The sequence below is a fragment of the Haematobia irritans genome, chromosome 1 (assembly GCF_050003625.1).
Source record: "Haematobia irritans isolate KBUSLIRL chromosome 1, ASM5000362v1, whole genome shotgun sequence".
NCBI lineage: Eukaryota > Metazoa > Arthropoda > Insecta > Diptera > Muscidae > Haematobia > Haematobia irritans.
Genome location: NC_134397.1, coordinates 170,352,538 through 170,377,246, shown reverse-complemented (window position 1 = coordinate 170,377,246; position 24,709 = coordinate 170,352,538). Strand labels below are relative to the sequence as shown.

The 24,709-nt window shown below is 30.5% G+C and overlaps 1 protein-coding gene across 2 annotated transcripts in view; it reads left to right on the top strand.

The window, feature by feature from the left end:
• Positions 1-24,709, top strand: part of LOC142222132 (uncharacterized) — a 287,542-nt gene that overhangs the window by 111,693 nt on the left and 151,140 nt on the right. The gene's annotated exons all lie outside the window — the stretch shown is intronic.

The following is a 24,709-nucleotide window of genomic DNA, read 5'->3' as shown; positions in this document are numbered from 1 at the left end:
GCCAAAATTTACTTTTAAATAATCAAGTAGTAAAATTGCGTGGTAGACACGTTGCCAATGTTGGTAGAATTGTACCAGAAATTGTAGATTCTTAATTGTTTTGTAGATGGGTAGAATTTTTGATTGAGAAATAAAATTTTAACATAATTTTCTATAGAAATTAAATGTTGACAAAATTTTCAATAGAAATAAAATTTTTACAAAATTTTCTATAGAAATAAAATTTTTAACAAAATTTTCTATAGAAATAAGATTAAAATTTTAACAAAAATTTCTATAGAAATAAAATTTTGACACAATTTTCTATAGAAATAAAATTTTGACAAAATTTTCTATAGAAATAAAATTTTAACAAAATTTTCTATAGAAATAAGATTTTGACAAAATTTTCTATAAGAATAAAATTTTGACAAAATTTTCTATGGAAATAAAATTTTGACAAAATTTTCTATAGAAATGAGATTTTGACAAAATTTTCTATAAAAATAAAATTTTGACAAAATTTTCTATAAAAAAAAATTTTAACAAATTTTTCTATAGAAGATTTTGGCAAAATTTTCTATAAAAATAAAATTTTTAACAAAATTTTCTATAGAAATAAAATTTTTAACAAAATTTTCTATAGAAATAAGCTTAAAATTTTAACAAAAATTTCTACAGAAATAAAATTTTGACAAAATTTTCTATAGAAATAAAATTTTCTATAGAAATAAAATTTTGACAAAATTTTCTATAGAAATAAAATTTTGACAAAATTTTCTATAAAAATAAAATTTTAACAAAAATTTCTATAAAAATAAAATTTTAACAAAAATTTCTATAGAAATAAAATTTTAACAAAATTTTCTATAGAAATAAAATTTTAACAAAATTTTCTTTAGAAATAAGATTTTGACAAAATTTTCTATAAAAATAACATTTTGACAAAATCTTCTTTAGAAATAAGATTTTGGCAAAATTTTCTATAAAAACATAATTTAGACAAAATTTTCTACAAAAAAAAAAAATTTAACAAAAATTTCTATAGAAATAAAATTTTGACAAAATTTTCTATAGAAATAAAATTTGACAAAATTTTCTATAGAAATAAAATTTTGACAAAATTTTCTATAGAATTACAATTTTAACAAAATTTTCTATAGAAGATTTTGGCAAAATTTTCTATAAAAGTAAAATTTTTAACAAAATGTTATATAGAAATAAGATTAAAATTTTAACAAAAATTTCTATAGAAATAAATTTTGACAAAATTTTATATAGAAATAAAATTTGACAAAATTTTCTATAGAAATAAAATTTTGACAAAATTTTCTATAGAATTACAATTTTAACAAAATTTTCTATAGAAATAAGATTTTGACAAAATTTTCTATAAAAATAAAATTTTAACAAAAATTTCTATAGAAATAAAATTTTAACAACAATTTCTATAGAAATAACATTTTAACAAAAATTTCTATAGAAATAAGATTTTGACAAAATTTTCTATAAAAATAAAATATTGACAAAATTTTCAATAGAAATAAGGTTTTGACAAAGTTTTCTATAAAAATAAAATTTTTGACAAAATTTTCTATAGAAATAAAATTTTTAACAAAATTTTCTATTTTTTTTTTAAATTGTAACAAAAATTTCTATAGAAATAAAATTTTGACAAAATTTTCTATAGAAATAAAATTTTGACAAAAATTTCTATAGAAATAAAATTTAACAAAAATTTCTATAGAAATAAAATTTTAACAAAAATTTCTATAGAAATAACATTTTAACAAAATTTTCTATAGAAATACAATTTTAACAAAATTTGCTATAGAAATAAGATTTTGACAAAAGTTTCTATAAAAATAAAATTTTGACAAAATTTTCTATAGAAATAAGATTTTGGCAAAATTTTCTATAAAAATAAAATTTTGGCAAAATTTTCTATAAAAATAAAATTTTAACAAAAATTTCTATAGAAAAAAAATTTTCTATAGAAATAAAATTTTGACAAAATTTTCTATAGAAATAAAATTTTAACAAATTTTTCTATAGAAGTAAGATTTTGACAAAATTTTCTATAAAAATAAAATTTTTAACAAAATTTTCTATAGAAATAAGATTAAAATTTAAAAAAAAATCTATAGAAATACATTTTAACAAAAATTTCTATAGAAATAAAATTTTGACAAAATTTTCTATAGAAATAAAATTTTGACAAAATTTTCTATAGAAAAAAATTTTGACAAAATTTTCTATAGAAATAAGGTTTTGACAAAATTTTCTATAAAAATAAAATTTTGACAAAATTTTCTATAAAAATAAAATTTTGACAAAATTTTCTATAGAAATAAGGTTTTGACAAAATTTTCTATAAAAATAAAATTTTGACAAAATTTTCTATAGAAATAAGATCAAAATTGTAACAAAAATTTCTATAGAAATAAAATGTTGACAAAATTTTCTATAGAAATAAAATTTTAACAAAATTTTCTATAGAAATAAGATTTTAACAAAATTTTCTATAAAAATAAAATTTTGACAAAATTTTCTATAGAAATAATATTTTGACAAAATTTTCTATAAAAATAAAATTTTGACAAAATTTTCTATAAAAATAAAATTTTAACAAAAATTTCTATAGAAATAAAAATGCCTATAGATTTTGAGATCTTGGTCATTCTACAGATTTTATTCCTTGAAGCCACAATTAAGCATCCTTCTGCATTTAAACACAAAACTCTTGTGGGGGCCATAAAATTATGTTTGATATAATAACCATAGCGTTAATCTCAAGATTATACGCCCTGAGTATGTATCGACTGCAATCAAGTCGGAATAATCCTGTGGATCGATTTGTTTTAGCAGTCTGTTTTTGCACCCATTTGTTGTTCGAATTATAGAGCCCGATGTTCATATTACGATTTTTTTCGAATGTATTGTCGCACAAAAGCATAACGGCAAACCCGGATTAAAACATAGCTCTAATATGCATTGAATGCATTTTATCTGGAATGGGAACTTGCGGATTTTTTCGTGGCTGAAGGTATTCACACCACGTTTTATGTCCGATATGCATCGCGAAATGCCGCGTGCGGCCATTGGCCATGAACCGGAACATTTGCGGTAAAACAATACGAATTGCAAGAGACGAAGCCACTATACTCAAAAGAAAAGTTTACTTGGATCCAATGATTTTGACCTTCCCTTAAGGATTTTGGTATTGATTCCGAGCCAAAGGTGCGGCTTCTTTAAAGTAAAGAAATTTTTTAAGGACCTATCTGGCTTAAAATTTAGTACCAATAAAATTAAAATTAGGATCATTTATCTCTTTTCGCGGTTTATTAATAAAGGTATTCACGTACAAACGAATGCCAGTTTAAAAATCCAAATTATAACGGATACTTCAAAGTAAATAATGTTTTCTTAATTCCAAAAAACTTTAAACCAAAGAAGCTAAATCCTCATTATAAGTCTTAGCCTAGCCTATATTTGAAGCGTTTTTATCTTAAATCTAATATTTCAATATTTCATTTATTTCAAGGACAATTTCTTTATATCAAAAATGTGTTTCTTTACTTTAAGGAAAATTAGCCTTAGTTCAAAGACATGGTACTTTAATAGAGGGACACAAATTTAATGAAAAAAAAATTTTTTTGAAGCAAAGATTATAAACTTTATTTTAATTAAAATTTCATTATTTTAAAGAAATTTGTTTTTAATATTTTGTAAATTTCGCATCCTAAAATTTAGGTTAATGATTAATATCCCAGAAAATTTTTTTTAGTGTTGGAATTCATATTCACTCACTCATGCTGGTTGCTTTTCATCAATTCATCTGGTTTTTATATAGTCAATCTCCCGATTCGATTTCTTGGACATCTAAAGACTTAAAGTTTTAACCGATTATCCTAATCTAGGGATATTTTAGATCCACAAATATATAGGTGTGCTTCGGTACAGCACCCACATTTTTGTTTACTCCTTGGGGCCATGGGAACAACAATTTACATCCGATTATCTTAAATTTAGAATACAATTTGTCCATATTGAGCTGTGCTAAAGTTGGTTTGCATTGGTCGATGTTTCGTTATAGCCCTCTTAGTTGATTTTTATTCCAAATTACCGGAAATTACGTCCATAACGATGGACGTCAAATATAGGTAAGAGTTTGACATTTCATATCACCTTATATCCGCTGGTCTGTCGAATTACCTTCTTTTGAGGATAGACGGTACACTAATCAACCAATTTTTCAAAAGCAGAACTAAAATTTTCCAATTTTTCTTTCCGTGCTAATTCCGGTAATGGGGGTGAAAGTCTACGGAGTTTAGATTTCAAATCTTATGAAAGCCTTATTTCATCCGAGTTTCTTACACGTTTTGATGAGATGTTTAAAATTACTGTAAAACTCAATCCAGAATCTGATTTAGTACTAAATCTGATTTAGTACTAAATCTGATTTAGTACACTTATATAATTTAATATAATTTTCAAGTCCAAAAAAGTCACATAAATCAGCAATTACAACTTCCGTCTTATAAACCCCAAGAATGCAGTTTGTCATCCATTTCATATAAAATTATTACCTTGTCCATCTAATTTCTAAATCATTTTCAAGATAGTCGTCTTTCAAAAAATTATCATTACAAAGTGTTACATTGAGGTTCTACAACAGTAAAATTTTCCATTGTGTCTCACCATGTTAATTTTTTTCTTCTAGTAATTATTATATCATATTAAAATATGAATTTTAATGTCAAGCAATATCAAAGAAAGCTAGTATATTTAAACAAAAAATTCGTTGACAGTAAAAAAAGTAGGAGCGTAGGAAAGCCGGTACATAAGAAAAACATCATACACTCGAATAAATGTGACTGTAAACATTATCAAATAAATTTTGTAATGAATATCAAAAAGAGCTTTTTTTACTCATCGTGCGAAGCAAATCCGGCCGACGAAAAAAATATTGAGCCGAAATGCGCCTGAGGTTTTATGTTTTGTGTTTGGTATTCGCTTACCTCGTAATAAAGATTTTATAGTTATTATCTTTCTGGCAACACTGGTTTAAACCGCCAACTCACGTTTCGTCTTTTGTTTCACTGTCAAAGTTTGTGGGACATTAAACCACCAACACGCTAACGTAGAGTGGGAGCTAAAGTAAATATCGGAGCCTGATCTACCAGTGTTGCCAGTATTGGGGATATTTTTTCGTGAATGGGGACGAAATTTTTGAGTTGGGGACTTGGGGATTTGGTGGGGAATTTCCATAAATTTGGGGATTTTTGTGGGGATTTTTTAAAGAAATCGGTTTAATCTTTTTTGCCAAAATTCTATTTCTATAGACAATTTTGTGAAAATTTTATTTCTATAGAAATGTTGTCAAAATTTTATTTCTAAAGAAAATTTTGTCAAAATTTTATTTCTATAGAAAATTTTGTCAAAATTTTATTTCTATAGAAAATTTTGTCAAAATTTTAGTTTTATAGAAGATTTTATCAACATTTTATTTTTATAGAAAATTATGCCAAACGTTTAGTTTTATAGAAATTTTTATCAAAATTTTATTTCTATAGAAAATGTTCTCAAAAAAAATTTTTACATAGAAAATTTTTTCAAAATTTTATTTTTATAGTCAATTTTGTCAAAATTTTATTTCTATATAGACAAATTTGCCAAAATGTTATTTCTAATTCTATTTCTGTCAAAATTTTATTTCTATAGAAAATTTTGTTAAAATTTTATTTCTATAGAAAGTTTTGTCAAAATTTTATTTCTATAGAAAATTTTGTCAAAATTGTATTTTTTAATAAATAAAATACAATTTTATCAACATTTTATTTCTATATTTTTTCAAAAAAAAAATTGTCAAAAATGTGATGGAGATTTTTGTGAGGAATTTAAATTGAAATGGGAAATCTAGAGGTATTTTAGGACTATAAAGAGGTGTGCCAAAAATGGTGAGTATCGGTCCATGTTTTGGTATAGCCGCCATATAGACCGATCTCCAGATTGTACTTCTCGTGCTTATAGAAACCGTAGTTTTTATCCAATTTGCCTGAAATTGGAAATCTAGAGGTATTTTAGGACCATAAAGAGTTGTGCCAAAAATGGTGAGAATCGGTCAATGGTTTGGTATAGCCCCCATATAGACCGATCCCCAGATTTTAATTCTTGGGCTTCTATAAACTGTATTTACTATCCGATTTGCATGAAATTTGAAATCTAGAGGTATTTTTTGACCATAAATAGGGGTGTCGAAAATGGGGAGTATCGGTTCATGTTTTGGTATAGCCCCCATATAGACCGATCCCCCGATTTTACTTCTTGGGCGTCTAGAAACTGTATTTTCTATCCGATTTGCTTGAAATTGAAAATCTAGAGGTATTTTAAGATCACAAATAGGTGTGTCGAAAATGGGGAATATCGGTCCCAATTTTGATATATCTCCCATATAAAGCGATTTAAATTTAAATTGAAATGGGAAATCTAGAGGTATTTTAGGACTATAAAGAGGTGTGCCAAAAATGGTGAGAATCGGTCAATGGTTTGGTATAGCCCCCATATAGACCGATCCCCAGATTTTAATTCTTGGGCTTCTATAAACTGTATTTACTATCCGATTTGCATGAAATTTGAAATCTAGAGGTATTTTTTGACCATAAATAGGGGTGTCGAAAATGGGGAGTATCGGTTCATGTTTTGGTATAGCCCCCATATAGACCGATCCCCCGATTTTACTTCTTGGGCGTCTAGAAACTGTATTTTCTATCCGATTTGCTTGAAATTGAAAATCTAGAGGTATTTTAAGATCACAAATAGGTGTGTCGAAAATGGGGAATATCGGTCCCAGTTTTGATATATCTCCCATATAAAGCGATCCCCCGATTTGGGGTCTAGAGCTTGTGCAGACTGATCGCCCGATTTTAGATTTCGTAGTTTTTCGTAGTTTGTCTGAAATTTGAATTCTAGAGGTATTTGGGGAACATTAAGAGGTGTGCCGAAATTTTTGAGTATTGGTCCATGTTTTGGTATAGCCCCCATATAGACCTACATCCTGGATTTAGTTCTTAGGCTGCTAGAATCTGTATTTTTTATCCACTTTGTCTGAAAATATAAATATATGTTACTGTTATTTTTGACCCTCAAAAATTTGTATCGCATTTATTTCTACCGGTCCATTATGTAAGACAGATTTCACTTCTTGAGGGTAGATTCATATCAATTGCTTGAAACTAAAAGTAAAATATCTAGGTTTTACTCCTCGTTATCATTTAAATAATGGCGGTAAAAATCTACGGATTTAAGATTTCAAATCAAAGCTTTTTTCATAATTTAAACGATATGTTTATGTTTTCTCTAAAATTCAAATAAAATTGGTTCTTATAAATCCAGAATCTGATCTGGTATTCATAGGTAGAATCTTTAAATTTATCTTCTGGAAGTGTACTGGTTGAATTGATCTGCTTGGGACAATATCTGTCATCAAACCCCCTTAAATCCTACATATATTATCAAGATACCCGCACCGACGAAGAGTTTTCAAAGGAAACTATTATATTCGATTCATGGTGGTGGGTATTTAAGATTCGGCCCGGCCGAACTTACTATGCGGTTTATGGCCTGGTGGCATCACTGGACCGCACTTCTTCAAAAATGATGCCAATCGTAACGTAACTATGAATGGTGAGATGATATTTTTTTGCCGAAACTGCAAGAGCTTTACTTGCACGACATTTGCTCGATGCCACAAAGATGTTTTTCTATTCGCTTGAAATTAAAAATATTTTCTTCATTTGGACATAAAAAATGAAAGAGTTCTTTTGGGGCACTAATTGTGATATAGATGCCATAATGTTAGTCTCTTGATTTTACGTTGTGAGTGTGCACCGACTTCAATTGATTCAGAATCATCTCCTGGGACGATCTAGTCCTAACAGTCCGTCTTTGAACCCATTTGTTGTTCGAACTATTGAGACTTTAATTTTTAACCGATGTTTAACTTACGAATTTTTCTATTCGAGTGTATTGTCCCACAGAAACACTACGACAAAACCGGATTAAAACATGGCTCTACTATGCATGTCTTTTATCTGTGACGAGGGCTTGTGGTGTTTTTTTGTTTTTTTTTGCGACTGAATGTATTCACACCAAGATTTATGCCCGATATGCATTTAAAAAGCCTAATGCCTCGTGCGGCCATTGACCATGAGCCGGAACATTTGCGGCAAAGCAGTATAAGTTGTAAGAGACGAGGCCACTAGGAATTCATATTCACTCACTCATGCTGGCTGCTATTCATTCAGTTTTTCACAAACTCTTCCTTCAAATTGTACCACAATTCATACAAAGTAGAGTGGCAGAATAGCATAACAAAGTAATTATGATTACGAAAACATGGACAAGTAGACAGCTAAAGCAAAAAACACGACAACGTTCCGGAAAAACAAGAACAAATGAAATGAAATTTCATCCAAGAAGAAAGCAAAGAATAACTGCAGCATGAGTGGCAAATTGAAGCTTTTCAAAGTTTTTTTTTTTTTTATGGGCAACATGAGTGGCCGGGTCGTCGGCATTTATTGAAAGAAATTAAATATTTCGGAAATGTTTTTACTATGACATGCACTTTTTGTAGACATTATTGTATGTAACGACTATACTGGGTGGTTGATATATATGCCAACCAACTTCAAGTTGCTATCATTTCTAATCCGCACGTCGGACAGCTGACAGATTTATTCCAGTGACAATAAATTTTATTTTTTACAAGGTTTAAAAAATCACTTGGTCGTTTTGCATTCGGAAAGCTTTATACGAGAGGTGCATTTTATTTTCGTCATTGGGCAAAACTACCCAGTAAAAAAGCGTCGCAAAAAAGTTGTGAAAATTTTCTTTTTGGATCCGGAAGTGGTGCAAAATTGGCACAGAAGCGATGAATTTAACATGGGCTTGTCATAGGGCGAATGTCCACCATTTCCACAGCCCTTGCACTGAATTTGCATCACTTCTCAAGGCGTGATCCGAATTCAGTGTTTTGGATGTGCATTAAAAAATTGTGTGACATTTTGCCAAATAAATATTTTTTATAATTTCGGTTTAATCTTTTTTGCCAAAATTCTACTTCTATAGACAATTTTGTGAAAATTTTATTTCTATAGAAATGTTGTCAACATTTTATTTCAAAAGAAAATTTTGTCAAAATTTTATTTCTATAGAAAATTTTGTAAAAATTTTATTTCTATATAAAATTTTGCAAAATTATATTACTATAGAAAATTTTGTCAAAATTTTATTTCTACAGAAAATTTCGTCAAAATTTTAGTTTTATAGAAGATTTTATCAAAATTTTATGTTTATAGAAAATTTTCTCAAAATTTTATTTTTATAGAAAATTACGATGAATTTAACATGGGCTTGTCATAGGGCGGATGTCCACCATTTCAACAGCCCTTGCACTGAATTTGCATCACTTCTCAAGGCGTGATCCGAATTCCGTGTTTTGGATGTGCATTAAAAAATTGTGTGACATTTTGCCAAATAAATATTTTTTATAATTTTTAAAGCTTACACTCAAAAAAGAGTTTTCTTGGATCCAAAGATTTTAACCTTCCTTTAAGGATTTTGGTATTGATTCCGAGCCGAAGATGCGGGTTCTTTAAAAAAAAAGGAATTTTTTTTGCGACCTATCTGGCTTTAAATCTAGGACCAATAAAATTAAAATTAGGACACTGTTCTCATTTATCAAATTTTCAGTCTCTTTTCTCGGTTTATTAATAAAGGTACTCACGTACAAACAAATGCCATTTTAGAAATCCAAATTATGACGGATATTTCGAAGTAAAAAAATATTTTCTTAATTCCAAAATAACTTTAAATCAAAGATGCTAAATCCTCAAAATAAGTATTAGTCTATATTTGAAGCGTTTTTATCTTAAATCTAAAGATTCAATATTTCAGTTAATTTAAATCAAGAATGTGTTTCTTTACTTTAACGAAAATTTGCCTTAGTTTAAAGTCATGCACCTAACGAAGGGACACAAATGTGTGTCCTAAATTTAATGAAAAAAATTTTTGAAGCAAAGATTATAAACTTTCTTTTAATTAAAATTTCATTATTTTAAAGAAATTTGTCCTTAATAGTGTGTAAATTGCGTATCCTAAAATTGAGGTTGCGTAATCTTTAATATCACGTAAATATTTTTTTCAGTGTACTAAAGCTTGTCCGAAACGTTTGACCTCAAATATTTTCGAAAATTCTCAATTTTTCTAGAATGGATTTAACATTTTTTTTCGACAAAATTTGAATACTTTGTACCATTGCATTAGTCATTACTATGTATTTAACCTATTTGAAACAAAAAAAGTTAAAATTAAAATTAAAAATATTAAAAAAGCGAGTTGTAAAAAATTGAATTAAAAGAACTTCCTGAGTAGTTAAAATAAAGAACATCTTTGGGAGGACATTTTCTAAAGTCGTGTCTTTAGGAGAACTTCCAAATTTTTTTGCTGGGTATTGTTGTAATTTACCAACTAGCAGCTCTATCATAAAGCTTGACATTTTTGAGGTTACCGTACTTAGAACGGTTTGACATACAGACGATATTTGTGTTGTATACAGCAACATCTCGGAAAAAAATGGAATTAAATTGTGAACATTTTTATGAGATTATTTTTTACATATATCGACTTGGATTAACGATGAATTTAATTCAATGAGCCAAATCCTACAAAAATTGCTCGCGTACGAAGCACTTCCAACCAAAGATCGCATATTTTTCGGAAAAACGGGAGATGTCACAATTGTTGTTTTCGTTCGAGCCCTACAGCATTTTAAAGTGAATAAATTTTTTGTTTCTCGTATCATTGCTCGTAACGTTGATACTGATATTGTTGTATCGCGTCCACATTGCTTCGCTTGCACGAAAAAGACTAGTTACCGAAATTGGATTGGATTTCTCCAATAAGATGTCATTCGAAATTGAGCAGTTTGTGAACAAACAAAATGATCGGCTTTACTTGCCAAAGTGGTCAGCTGACCATTTAAATCCTCAATTGGTCCCCAGACTCAAGCGCCCGCTCGTATTCATCGACCGATGGTCAAAATAAATGCCTAATATTATCAGGAAATGTTCTAAAGTTATTATTAAAATCCCGGACTGCCAACTATTTCGGGTTCCTCCCTTCATATCTATCACACAATGACCACCAATTGCGCCTCGTTGGCACTAAAAAATACCAAAGTATCGATCCTCTAGAGACGGCGTGTCGCCGCAAATTGGCCCAAATACCGCACAGCGTGTTATGGCTTTTAACAAAATTTCAATACACGCAAAGAAACAAAACGTTTGGAAAACGTGCAACGAAAACGTTTTTCTTTTGTTAAGAGTTTTTTGAATTGCTTCGAAAATTTTAAACTTTTATCACCAAAAAAATTCGTTTGTTACAAAATTTTTATTTTTTCAATAAAAAAAGTTATTTTTGAAACAACAACACAGTCCATTTCGTTTATATCAAACACTGTTCTTTTCTGACTTTAGGTCTTTAATAAGACACATTTTAAGTTCAAAATTTAATATAGTACAATGTAATGTTGAACATTTTTTCGGTATCTTCCGAACATATCTGGAATATATGTAAAAAAAAAAAAACAAAAGAAAAACTTTGGTCGAAGGAGGGATCGAACCCACGACCCTTGGCATGCAAGTGGGACGTCGCAACCACTGCTCCACGGTGCCAAACTAAATGTTTGTTTCTGTTAAATAAACTTTGTTTATTCGGTTCGTGGGCGCCGAAAGCTATGCTATATAAATATAACTTATATGGATAATTATCTATTGATGACCATAACAGGTACATAGCTCAGTGGTTAGTGTGTTGGCTTACAAAGTGCATGGTCCGCGGTTCGATTCTCCGTCCAGGCGAAAGGTAAAAAAATTTTAAAAATTTATAAAATCGTATAATTTCTTCTACATTGTTGGTATTACAGGAAAAGGTGTTAAGAACTCAAAAACCTCGTCGATGTGAGAAAAATGTGAGGAAAAAGGCAATTAGCAAGAAAACAATGTTTTTTTTTTTAGTTAGTCTTTATGAAATTGTTTTTACATCCTGGAAAAGAATAAACGTTTATCACAAAAAGTAATATACTTTTCTTCCAAATACACTTCCTTACAGCGAAAAGCAAATGAGAAACGAACTTTGTTTGTCTAAAATTTCGTTTGGGAGGAAAGGATTATTTTTTTGCGTGTAGAAATAAAATTTTGACAAAATTTTCTATAGAAATAAATTGTTAACAAAATTTTCTATAGAAATAAAATTTTGACAAAATGTTCTATAGAAATAAAATGTTGACAAAATTTTCTATAGAAATAAAATTTTAACAAAATTTTCTCTAGAAATAAAATTTTGACAAAATTTTCTATAGAAATAAGATTTTGACAAAATTTTCTCCAGAAATAAAATTTCGACAAAATGTTCTATGAAAATAAAATTTTAAAAAAAATTTCTATAGAAATAAAATTTTGACAAAATTTTCTAAAGAAAAAAATTTTGATAAAATTTTCTATAGAAACAAAATTTTGACAAAATTGTCTATAGCAATAAAATTTTGACAAAATTTTCTATAGAAATAAAATTTTGACAAAATTTTCTATAGAAATAAAATTTTAACAATAATTTCTATAGAAATAAAATTTTGTTACCACAAATAGAAATAAAATTAAAAAAAAATTTTCTATTGAAATAAAATTTTGACAAAATTTTCTATCGAAATAAAATTTTGAAAAAATTTTCTATAGAAATAAAATTTTGTCAAAATTTTCTATAGAAATAAAATTTTGTCAAAATTTTCTATAGAAATAAAATTTTGTCAAAATTTTCTATAGAAATAAAATTTTGACAAAATGTTCTATAAAAATAAAATTTGGTTACAATAGAATAAACGGATTTCTCGAAAAATCCCCAAATTTAGGGAAATTCCCCACCAAATCCCCATTCACGAAAAAATATTCCCAATTTGGGGGAAAATCGCCAATACTGGCAAAACTGCCTATTATTGTTTCGTACCCACAAATACAAAAATGAGCATAATATCATTTATGTTCGGTTATAGACCGACGATCGCAAATGCATTTAGAAGCAAAAGTGTTTATCCGATTTAGCTTAAGTTTTATTTTGGGTGTTTATTTTGATGTAACTTCCATATAGACTGCTCTCTCGTGAGTTTTCGATTATAGGTGTTAAAATGGTCATAATAGATTTAAAACCTCAGGGATGCAAAAATCGAAAATACACTTTTTGACCATTGGACTTATTGACGATATATATACATATTACATGTCTATCGCACGAAATTAGCTATGACAAGTGATAATCAGCTCCGTCTGCCTTAAGACTTAACGTAATGCCTTTAAAAATTCCCGTTATATACATAAATACATGTACATATGCATATTTTTATGTAAATCAGAAAACGTTGTAACTTCTTTATCACCATACTCGTAAATGTTCTTTAAAAAATTTATGGTTTAAAATATCACTTACCGTTTTATTTTTGTTGTCGAAAAAAATGTATAAATTATGAGCGAATAAATACCAGGAACAAATTTATTGCCAATTACATTCAATGTCAGTTGTCAACAATACAAATTGACACAAATTTTCCCGATAAATTTTTACGGTCATTCTCACACATGATGATGTACTTACCATACTTATAGCTCATGCATACTGACATATATACATACATATGTCTAAGCAACATGGGGTGCTACATGTGGTTTCACATTACCCAACATGTCCATCATCAGCAATCATATTCAGAAATTTGTTGCCACAATGTAAAAAAAGAAATATGCAAAAAAACACAAGACCTAATGAATACAGCAATGTGCACTGAGAGACAATGTTTATTTGAACGGTACGAAATTTTAGATAAACCAAAATTTTTAGCTAACAGTATTTCTACCAAAGAATATCCCAATGAAAAAACAACCCAATAATACGGCATTATTTCTTAGTGAAATAAGACCCCAGACGAAAAACGAAATGCGACGCTTAAAAAGTGAGTATTTATTTTAAATAACCTCAGGAGTATTAGGAAAATTTTTTAATATTTTTTCAAAATCTTTTTTTATCCATATTAATCACAATATATATTTGTAAATTTAATTGGAATTTTAAACATTTTGTTTAGAATATTAAAACCTTAAACCACATAGTGGTCAGTTTGTACACTGAAAAAATGGCGTTGTTAAACTAACGCAAAATTTAACTTATTTTGATAGCAAAAAAAATATGTGTTTGTATTTTTTCGAAATTTTCCCCAGCCCAATGAAAATTTTCTTTTTTTTAAATTTATGAACTACACGTGGGTACAATGTTCGATTCAAAATCACCTCTTTAGTCCATGCACACCTTGATAACCGACGGTTCGTCCATGTATTTCTTGTTCGCCAGATTAAGATCCCAATTTTTAACCGATTATAATGAAATTTGGCCTAAGGATAAATAAAATTGTATGTGGAACAAGTAAGGAAAGTCTAAAGTCGGGCGGGGCCGACTATATTAACCCTGCACCACATTGTACACCCACATTTTCGATAGCATATCAAATCCGTCGAATGTGTTGCTATATATAAAGGTTTATGTTCCCATATAAATATATTTAAATCTCACCTGATCTGGACAAAATTTGGATCATCTCCAATATATAGTCCCCATATAAACCAATCCCCAGATTTGGCTTATGGAGCCTCAAAAAAGAAAATTTCATCCGATTTGGAACGTGGTGTTAGTATATGGTTTCTATCAACCATGCAAAAAGTGGTCCACATCGGTCTGTAATTACATATAGCCCCCATATAAACTGTTCTCCATATTTGACCTCCGGAGCTTCTTGGAGGAGCAAAATTCATCCGATCCGGTTCAAATTTGGAACGCGGTGTTAGTATATGGCCGCTAACAACCATACCATAATTGGTCCATATCGGTCTATAGTTATATATAGCCGATCCCCAATCATACAAAAATTGGTCCATATCGATTCATAATCGTGGTTGCCACTAGAGCCAAAAATAATCTACCAAAATTTTATTTCTATAGAAAATTTTTTCAAAATTTTATTTCCATAGAAAATTTTGTTAAAATTGTATTTCTATAAAACATTTAGTCAAAACTTTATTTCTATAGAAAATTTTGTCAAAATTTTATTTCTATAAAAAATTTTGTCAAAATTTTATTTCCATAGAAAATTTTGTCAAACTGAATAATATACGTATTTAATCGGTCTTTTTTAATTTAATATATACCAAGTATGGACTTACTTACAATTTAGAAGACGGTGTTAGGAGGTTTTAAGACTCCTTGCCATCCCAGCAAAAAGCTTCGCCAAAAAAGTATTGAAAATGTTCTTTTTGGATCCGGAAGTGGTGTAAAATTGTCGCAGAAGCGATGAATTTTGGGCTTGTCATAGAACGGATGTTCACCATTTTAATATCTTAAGAAGTGATGCACTGGATTTGCATCTCTCCTTAAGATGTGATGCGAATTCAGTGTTTTTGATGTGAATTAAGAAATTTTGTGATATTTTGACAAATAAATAATTTTTAAATTTTTTATGAGTTTTAATGCATTCTTGCGCTTGTGTGGAACGTTTGGCATCAAATATTTTCAAAAATTCGCAATTTTTCTAGAATGGATTTGACATTTTATTCAGAAAAATTTTAATAAGTTTTACTATTTTATTAATTCTTAATCTATTTTTAACCTATTTGAAACAAAAAATTTTAAATTTTCCATTAAAAATATGAAAAAAAACGAGTTATAAAAAATTTAATTAAAAGAACTTCCTGTGCAGCTAAAATAAAGAACTTTTTGGGTGGACATTTTTGGAAGTGCTTTTAAAGTTTTGCCTTTAGAAGAACTTCCAAATTTTTTTGCTTGCACTTAAAAATTTTGTGTTAAAAATTTTGAGTTCCAAACATATAATTTTTACACCCAAACATATGAAAAACAGTCTTTTTCGTCCGTGTATGGACATAGTACGCTTGTTTACCAACCCTAAATGACCATTTTCGGTACTTCGGTCACGTCCATAATCGCCCAGCAAACAAGGAGTTTCCAAAAAAGTAGTTTGGATCCCCAGTTCGTGATTCGGAAGTAGTAGCAAATTTGAATCATCTCCAATGATCCAAATATGATCAGCTCAAACATGTTTAAGAGTATTATGTTATTTTTCAACGAGAAACATGAAATATTTTTTTCTCGCCAAACATAAACATGATTGCCAAAATCATATACATAATTATTGAGAAAATAACATGGTTGCGACAAACATGTTATATGTCCAAAAATAACATTTTGCTCTTGAAACATGTTTAAGGTGATCATCCGAGCGGCGGAAATCGCTCTTCATAAGGCCTTTTAAAAGGCATTTATTTGCAGACACAAGGCATTGACTTCCCATTACATATTCATTGTATTTTTACACAGGGTGTCATAGCCGACCAAGGGCTCCGACTTCAACTTACAGCATAAGGGCTAATATAAGGTCATTATTTTAAGGCCTTTTAGGAAGTGCCTCAAATAAGTTTTTTATAATGTGTGATAAAATAAGGCCTTTTATAATATATACATCAAAAGGCTTTATGAAGCATATATTAATAGAGGCCTCTTAATAGGAGTTTAAAATAATGCCAATTTAATGCCTTTTTATGAAGGCTGTTTAAAAGGCCTTGTTTACATACCTTATAAAGGACCTACTCCAAATTTCATATATAAATAAGAAACCCAAGATTTGTGCAGAATTATTTTTATTTTATTTTGAACTATATACAATTGTACTATAAAAAATAAATCACCTTCTTCATAGGAACTGATTTCGTATTGGACGTCTGATTTCCACATATTGAACAGATCATTGGCTTTCATGGCAGAAGTTGCCGCTAAATAAATAAGTAAAATTATTATAAAATTATTATTATAATGCAATTCAATATAGTATAATATTCGTCAAAAAATATATACTTACCGCATATTTGACACTTCAGCTACTTAAAATAAAAAACAAATACCTCGACTTGCTCAAACGAAATCACAAACCCGAATGAAGAAACACGTGTTGCTTTAAATTGTGCAAAATTATTTTTATTCTTAACTTTCGGTTACTTATAAACTTACGGCATAAGGGCTTATCAAAGGTCTCTTAGATTAAAGAAGTGCGCATATGAGAACATGTCTTTTTTTTAAAGCCGTTATAATGTTTGTGACTCGTTGTCGAAAAACTTATAAATTGGCTTACGGCATAAGGGCTTTTCAAAGGTCTCGTAAATTATAAGAGCTTGCTATGAGAATATGAGTTGCTTTTTAAAAATCGTTGTATTTTGCCTCGTTGCAAGAACACATTGTAATTCACAATACCAAACAAGGCCTATTAGGAGTTCTTTAAAATGTGTCTTTAAACACATGTTCCAGATAAGCCATTTCAAAAGGCCACGACAAGTATGTTATGAGAAAAGGAATAGCGATCTTAGTAAATAAAGACCTTTTTTAAGGCCTGTTTTTTGCAATGAATGATGAATGAGTATCAACTTTTTTTGTAAAGAAGGAAGAGGTCTTACAAAAGCGATTATTTTATAAGACCTAATCGTATGAGTATTGCCTCTAAAATAAGGGCTCCGTGAATGCTTTAAATCGAAAGTGCTCCCGATTTACGCCGCTGGGATATTCCTTTCCTGGCTATTAGCTTTATAGTTCAACAAACAGATGTCAAACAGACAGACATCGCTAGGTTTATTTATTTAATTATTTGAAATAACTAGGACAACAAGATTTATATCTTATAAGTGACTGTGCTAATTTCAAGTCGTAATACAGAATATAATTCAGTAAAAAAGTGTTACTATAAAAGGTTAGGTTAGGTTAGGTTAGGTGGCAGCCCGATGTATCAGGCTCACTTAGACTATTCTGTCCATTGTAATACCACATTGGTGAACTTCTCTCTTATCACTGAGTGCTGCCCGATTCCATGTTTAGCTAAATAAGTATATAGTAATTTATAAAACAAAAAATAATAAATTAAGAATAAATAAAATTATTTTATTTACTAAGAGTTTAAGAAATTATTTAATTTTATTTTGAATGTTTTAGCATTGCTAATTGTTTGCAAATTCGATTGTAGAGAATTCCACAGACAGATGCTGAAAATGAAAAATTGTCGTTCCGATAAAAAGAGTCTTTATGCTTTGGGGAATGATTTTCATGCTTTATATAACAAGCTCGAGTATAATTCATTGGCGATTATCCAAATTTGCCTAACTACTTTTTTGTAAGTTCTTCTTGTGCTGTAATATAATGGAACTTGGAAATAATGTAATGATCTGTCAATATTACAAATATTACGTAGGTGATAACATTTTGTGTCAGTTACCCTTTACTTTCATATTAAAATCAGTTTCCACCAAATAATAAAATCGGGTGATGGATCAACGTTAAGGCTGTATTATGATTAAGTCGATATGAGTCATCTTCACCACATCAAATTATAAGTCAACGTACATCAAGTCCCCAACGACTTTACATCTTTCTCATATCGCAAAATATATGTTCCCTAAAACCGTATTAAGTTAACTTGCCATACCATGAAATCGTTATCCCCCATGAAATGTCATCAACGAATGGAGTTCATTGTGTTAGTTTTCTTTATACCCGTCATCCCGTCTGTTCTACCACAAAATCCCCATTGGAAATATAGAACAAAGTTATATAACTTACTTATGTCATAAAATGACTTCCCGTAAAACCTGTCATGGGATGCCATGGAATGGGGGTTGGGGGTGGCGGCAAATCTCCTTTACAAACAAAAATTTCCACACGATTTCATTTATGAGCAATTCTAGTGTGCCTATGATATGCAATGTGCTGTTGTGCAGTTTTGTGCAGAACTGCTGAATGCAGCAGAAACACAACAGAAAACAAATGCTAAGCCTTTGTTGTGCCATTATGCTGTTGGCCATTTCATTTCATACCCATGCAAGAGAGAGGGGAGTAGATGAGTGTGTTTGTTGTTTTTCCAGATTAGTTTGCTTCACTTTTCCATTTCTTCCGCCCACTTTTAAGCTGTACATAGGAAACTTAAAACAAAACAAAAAACTATGTTAACAGTCTCCCACAGGACGTGAGTATATGTATTCCTCTACCATGATATTTTAAATGAAATTCCAAAGCTTTGGCTAAAGAGGCCAATAGGAGTTGTTTAGGAACTTAAATTTAGAATTTCGCAATTCGCAATTCAATATGGCTAAGGTAAAATCCATGGTATCAAAAAGAAGTGAATTTTTTCTATGTAAGGTGTTTTTCTTTAAATGTTTGCTGAAATACTATTGGAGAACTCTATATTATATGTGGTTTAGTATAAAAACTACCTGTCTTGGAAAATTAACAATTTCGCTGAAAGCCATATCGAGTGATGATGACATATCACCAATGACTTTCTGTCCTTCTGGTTTCCTCGTCGCTTTGATGGCAATATGATGTTAGTCTTTAATATCCCACATTCCAAATAAAATTATATATTTTTATTAGACTTAAAATAATTGTGACGTGCCATGGAAAAACCAACCAAGCAAAAACGCTCATTACCAAATAATTTTGGAGATAGCTTAGATCAAAATTTGTAACTATTAAATGGAAATCTTGGCTAATTGGGAAGGATATATTCTGGCATTACCCAATAAAAAATTGGTACACGCAAAGAAAAAATATGTTTGGCAAACTTGAACCGATAACGTTTTTCTTTTATTACAGTTTTTTGAATTTCTTCGAAAATTTTAAACTTGTATCACCAAAAAAATTCGTTTGTTACAAAATTTTTATTTTTCCAATAAAAAAAAGTATTTTTGAACCAACAACACAATCCATTTCGTTTATATCAAACACTGTTCTTTTCTAACTTGAATTCTTTAATAAGACACATTTTACAGTTTCATAGTAAACATTTAATATAGCAGTATGTAATGTTGAACACATTTTCGGAAACTTCCGAACATATTTGGAATATAACCAATATGCAGTAGGCAGTGCTTTATGGCTCTTTTTTTTTTAGATGAGATTTCCCGATTTGTTGCAGAGCGTCTAGACAATCCCAACTTTTATCAGATTTTCCTGAATTTCAAAATCTGGAGGTATTTTGGGTCCACACATAAGTAAGCCCAATAAGGCATGTATCGGTCAAGGGTTGGGTATAGCCCTCATATAGACCGATCTCCCTATTTGACCTCTTGAGCGTCTAGACATCCCAATTATAATCCGATTTTCCTGAAATTGGAAATCTGGAGGTATTTAGGCCCACACATAAGTAAGCCGAATATGGGGCGTATCGATCCCCATTTTTATACCCTTCACCACTACTGTGGTACAGGGTATAATAAGTTTGTGTATTTGTATGTAACGCCAAGAAGGAGTAATCATAGACCAACCTTTTAGTATACGGATCGGCTTAGAATTAAATTCTGAGTCTATTTAGCGATGTCCGTCTGTCTGTCTGTCTGTTGGTGTATTTTTGTGTGCAAAGTACAGCTCGCAGTTTTAGTCCGATTGTCCTAAAATTTGGTATAGGGTCCTGTTTCGGATCAAAGACGATCCCTATTGATTTTGGAAAAAATCGGTTCAGATTTAAATATTTTTCACCGATCTCGTCATAATTGGCGTGTATATCAACCGATCTTCCTCAAATTCCGTACATCCAAATATTTTATGAGTCTCGAAAAACTTGCAAAATATCAGCCAAATCGGTTCAGATTTAGATATAGCTCTCATATATAGCTTTAGCCCGATTTACACTCATATGACCACAGAGGCCAATTTTTAACTCCGATTTAGCTGAAAATTTGTACAGGGAGTAGAATTAGCATTGTAGCTATGCGTGCCAAATTTGGTTGACATCGGTTCAGATTTAGATATAGCCCCCATATATATGTTTTTCTGATTTCGACAAAAATGGTCAAAATACCAACATTTTTATTGTTAAATCGCCACTGTTTAGTCGAAAAGTTGTAAAAATGACTCTAATTTTCCTAAACTTCTAATACATATATATCGAGCGATAAATCATAAATAAACTTTTGCGAAGTTTCCTTAAAATTGCTTCAGATTTAAATGTTTCCCATATTTTTTTTACTAAAATTGTGTTACACCCTAGTGCATTAACCAACCTAAATTTTGAGTCTATAGATTTTGTAAAAGTCTATCAAATTCTGTCCAAATCGAGTGATATTTAAATGTATGTATTTGGGACAAACCTTTATATATAGCACCCAACACATTTGACGGATGTGATACGGTATCGAAAATTTAGATCTACAAAGTGGTGCAGGGTATAATATAGTCGGCCTCGCCCGACTTTAGACTTTCCTTACTTGTTATATATGGGTGTGTATTTACAGATCTCTCGATTTAACTTCTTGGGTTTCTAGACACCGCATTTGGTATACGATTTGACTGAAATTCAAAATTTAGAGATATTTTAGGTCCGTATATAGGTGTATCGAATATGCTGTGGATCGATCCATGATTTGTTATAGCCCCCATGTGTTAAGTCTCCCATGTTGGTATATAACAGGTTGGCTGATAGATGGCGTCGCTAGTATTAAATGCATATTATTTTTATATAGTACCAACCTTCAAATGATTCGTGTCAAAATTTGACGTCTGTAAGTCTATTAGTTTGTGAGATAGAGCGTCTTTTGTGAAGCAACTTTTATTATTGTGAAAAAAATGGAAAAAAAGGAATTTCGTGTTTTGAAAAAATACTGTTTTCTGAAGGGAAAAAATACGGTGGAAGCAAAAACTTGGCTTGATAATGAGTTTCCGGACTCTGCCCCAGTGAAATCAACAATAATTGATTGGTATGCAAAATTCAAGAGTGGTGAAATGAGCACGGAGGGCGTGAACGCAGTGGACGCCCGAAAGAGGTGGTTACCGACGAAAACATCAAAAAAATCCACAAAATGATTTTGAATGCCCGTAAAATGAAGTTGATCGAGATAGCAACAACAACGTGTGGATGATTCTGAGCGGTGTTTGCAGCTGTTAACTCGTAATACACCCCAGTTTTTCCGTCGATATGTGACAATGAATGAAACATGGCTCCATCACTACACTCCTGAGTCCAATCGACAGTCGGCTGAGTGGACAACGACCGGTGAACCGTCACCGAAGCGTGGAAAGACTCAAAAGTCCTCTGGCAAAGTAATGGCCTCTGTTTTTTGAGATGCGCATGAAATAATTTTTATCGATTATCTTGAGAAGGGAAAAACCATCAACAGTGACTATTATATGGCGTTATTGGAGCGTTTGAAGGTCGAAATCGCGGCAAAACGGCCCCATATGAAGAAGAAAAAAGTGTTGTTGCACCAAGACAACGCACCGTGCCACAAGTCATTGAGAACGATGGCAAAAATTCATGAATTGGGCTTCGAATCGCTTCCCCACCCACCGCTCTTGAAGGGAACTATGTTGAATAATAAAAACGAATTTTGACAAAAAAAAGTGTGTTTTTCTTTGTTAGACCGGGGACTTATCAGCCAACCTGTTACCTGTATAAAACGTAGTAAATGTCAAAAAAACTTACAGGATCCTTCGATTTGATTTCAAAAAACTATTTTTAATATCCTAAGGTAACAAAACGTCATATTAAGTTTTTCAGATTTTTTTTTATAATAATATTTTGAAATTTTTATTCAAAAGCAATTTGCAGTCATATGAAAAACTCAAATCTTTGAAACTGTGAAACTATTTGCGGCAAACATGGGATTTAGCTACAATGTGTGTGCAAATATACCAATATACCAAATATACCAACCAAGCCGATTTTATATTTATAAATAACACTGATTTTAATAAGGCTATGTGAAATCTAACTGACAATAGTATAAAATTCGACACAAAGTTTGGCTTTGTATATTTCAATCCTTGGCTCTTGTCGATATTACCATTTTCTTACAAATTTGTATAAAAGACATTCCTAAATAAAACAAGTATATACGGCCGTAAGTTCGGCCAGGCCGAAACTTATGTACCCTCCACCATGGATTGCCTAGAAACTTCTACTGAAGACTGTCATCCACAATCGAATTACTTGGGTAAATACGTATATAATTAAGTTTGACAAAATTTTCTATAGAAATAAAATTTTGACAACATTTTCTATAGAAGTAAACTTTGGACAAAATTTTCTATAGAAATACGATTTTAACAAAATTTTCTATAGAAATAACATTTTGACAAAATTTTCTATAGAAATAAAATTTTGACAAAATTTTCAAAAGATTTTGACAACATTCTCTATAGAATTAAAATTTTGACAACATTTTCTATAGAAATAAAATTTTGCCAAAATTTTCTATAGAAATAAAATTTTGCTAGATTATTTTATGACTCGAATGGCAACCATGATTATGAACCGATATGGACCAATTTTTGTGTGATTGGGGATCGGCTATATATAACTATAGAGCGATATGGATTAATTTTGGAATGGTTATAAGCGGCCATATACTAATACCACGTTGCAAGTTTGAACCGGATCGGATGAATTTTGCTCCTCCAAGAGGCTCTGGAGTTCAAATCTGGGGATCGATTTATATGGGGGCTATATATAATTATGGACTGATATGGACCAATTTTTACATGCTTGTTAGAGACCATAACTAACACCACATACCAAATTTCAACCGGATCGGATGAATTTTGCTCCTCTAAGAGGCTCCTGAGTTCAAATCTGGGGATCGGTTTATATGGGGGCTATATATAATTATGGACCGATATGGACCAATTTTTGCATGGTTGTTAGAGACCATATACTTATACCATGCACCAAATTTCAGCCGAATCGGATGAAATTTACTTTTCTTAGAGGATCCGCAAACCAAATCTGGGAATCGGTTTATATGGGGGCTATATATAATTATGGACCAATATGGACCAATTTTTACGTGGTTGTTAGAGACCATATACTAACACCACGTACCAAATTTCAACCGGATCGGATGAATTTTGCTCCTCTAAGAGGCTCCGGAGTTCAAATCTGGGGATCGGTTTATATGGGGGCTATATATAATTATGGATCGATGTGAACCAATTTTTTCAAGGATGTTGAGGACCATATACCAACACCATGTGCCAAATTTCAGCCGGATCGGATGAAATTTGCTTCTCTTTGAGGCTCAACAAGCCAAATCGGGGGATCGGTTTATATGGGGGCTATATATAATTATTGCCCGATATGGACCAATTTTTGTATGAGTGTTAGAGACCATATACCAACACCATGTATCAAATTTCAGCCGGATCGGATGAAATATGCTTCTTTATAGGCTCTGAAAGCCAAATTTGGGGGTCCGTTTATATGGGGGCTATACGAAAAAGTGGACCGATATGGCCCATTGGCAATACCATCCGACCTACATCAATAACAACTACTTGTGCCAAGTTTCAAGTCGATAGCTTGTTTCGTTCGGAAGTTAGCGTGATTTCAACAGACGGACGGACGGACGGACGGACATGCTCAGATCGACTCAGAATTTCACCATGACCCAGAATATATATACTTTATGGGGTCTTAGAGCAATATTTCGATGTGGAGGGTATACAAATTTTAAAAAAAAGTATGATATAAATGGTTCTAAAAACTGTTTTATATTGTCAAAAACTAAGTGTTTTGTTTCAGATTCATGAA